This window comes from Pteropus alecto, unplaced genomic scaffold (genome assembly GCF_000325575.1).
Source record: "Pteropus alecto unplaced genomic scaffold, ASM32557v1 scaffold341, whole genome shotgun sequence".
Taxonomy (NCBI): Eukaryota; Metazoa; Chordata; class Mammalia; order Chiroptera; family Pteropodidae; genus Pteropus; species Pteropus alecto.
Genome location: NW_006430739.1, coordinates 11,502 through 13,710, shown reverse-complemented (window position 1 = coordinate 13,710; position 2,209 = coordinate 11,502). Strand labels below are relative to the sequence as shown.

The 2,209-nt window shown below is 32.1% G+C and overlaps 1 pseudogene; it reads right to left on the bottom strand.

Annotated features, from left to right (window-relative positions):
• Positions 1-1,533: 1,533 nt before the first annotated feature.
• LOC112485438 lies at positions 1,534-1,652 on the bottom strand (annotated as a pseudogene).
• Positions 1,653-2,209: the final 557 nt, after the last annotated feature.

The window sequence follows — 2,209 nt, the reverse complement described above, 5'->3', positions numbered from 1 at the left end:
TATTTCCTCTTTGGAGAAGTATTTCTTCAGGTCTTCTGACCATTTTTCATTGCTTTTTTTTTTTTTTTTTTGAGTTGTGTAAGTTCTTTATATATTTTGGAGATTAACCTCTTATCGGCTGTATCATAAGTGAATATCATCCCATTCTGTCTTTTAATTTTGTTGATGGTTTCCTTTGCTATGAAAAAACTTTTTAGTTTGATGTAGTCCCATTTGTTTATTTTTTCTTTTGTTTCCCTTGCCTGAGGAGATATGTCCAAAAATAAATTACTAGTAGCAATATCAGACAGATTACTGCCTGTTTTCTTCTAGAAGTTTTATGGTTTCAGATCCTACATTTAAATCTTTAATCCATTTTGAGTCTATTCTTATATACAATGAAAGAAGGTGGTCCAGTTTCTTTTTTTCTTTTTTTGCGTGTATCTGTCCAATTTTCCCAGCACTATTTATTGAAGAGACTGTCTTTACCCCATTGTATATTCTTGCCTCCTTTGTCATATATAAAGTGAGTGTATAGGCATGGACTTATTTCCGGGCTCCCTCTTCTGTTCCATTGATCAATGTATCTTTTTTTTAATGCCAATACAATGCTGTTTTGATTACTGTAGCCTTTTAGTATTGTTTGATATCAGGTAGTGTGATACCTCCAACTTTGTTCATCTTTCTCAAGATTGCCGTGGTTATTCGGAGTCTTTTATAGTTCCATATAAATTTTAGGATTATTTGTTCTAGACCTATGAAAAATGCCATTGGTATTTTGATGGAGATTGCATTGAATCTATAGATTGCTTTGGGTAGTATGACCTTTTTAATTATGTTGATTCTTCCTACTCATGAGCACAGTATATGCTTCCATTTATTTGTATGTTCTTCAATTTCTTTTTTCAATGACATAATTTTCTGAGAACAGGTCTTTTACTTCCTTGGTTCATTTGATTCCTAAATATTATTTTTGATGCAACTGTAAATGGGATTGTAAATAGGAAATACTGAAAGGGGTCAGCTCACCTAAAACAAAATGACAAAAGAAAATATATAATCAGGAGTAAGGTGACTATCAGGCAAAGAGAAGCAGAAGAGTGCAATCCTTACTAAGAACAGGGCATTATAAGCTTAAACAATAAGAAGAGATTTGCTATAGCAAGATAGTAATGAACGTTCAGCATTCATAGGGACAAATAGAAACAAAAATGTCTAAAAAGGGGAGGATTCAAAGATACAAATTTGCAAAGAGGAATGGAGAGAAAGCACGCATAGAAGAAAATGGATGACGGTATATATATATATCCTTTGCATATTCGTAATGGTAACTGCAAGCCGAAGATTCAGAAATGAAGTATATAACATAAAACAAGAAGAACCACAGTTAAAACCCACAAAAGCCAACCAAAACAAAGAAAACAGAAACGCAAGGACAAAGAAGCAATGGAAACAATGAGCTACCAGAAAGCAAAAGGTATAATGGCTATTAGAAGACCTCATATTTCAATAATTACCCTAAATGTAAATGGACTGAACAATTTTTATTTTTTATGCCTACAACACCTGGTCTTCCTAGGTGGTCTCCCATCCAAGTACTAACCAGGCCCGACACTGATTAACTTCCGAGATCAAATGAGATTGGGCACATTCAGGGTGGCATGGCCTTAGACTAAACTGACTTTTCAACACCAGTTGCTTCCTGATCTGTTGACCTGACCATACGTAAATAATAATAAAATCTATATTTCTAAATAATCAATGAGATGCTCAATAGAAGTTTTTATTCCTGGCAGAAGAACACTTCTGGTTTTTATATCTTGTGACTAATTTCTAGTTTTATTACATAGTTACAAAATGTTATCAGTGTATTCTCTTTTATAAAAATCAATATCTAACTGTAAAGTCTACCTAGTTAATTTTGTTGTACAGATCTTCTTATACTTTCTTACTGTTTGTCCTTTTAACCCTAGAGAAGTGTATAAAAGTCTCATTTTTAAAAGTATGTTTATATCAGTGTCTTCTTGCATTGCCTGTAGTATCTGCTTTATAAAGTTAGTTATTTATTATCATCATCAATCGAAAATATTTAATGCTTATCATCAGTTCCTTTGCTAAAGTTTCCTTAGTCACTTCTTGGTTAGATAAAGCTTATCTTTTTTAGATTACTCAAAAATTAATTCTTAATATCTTTAATGATTAATTTATTCATCAATAGCCTTAACACATA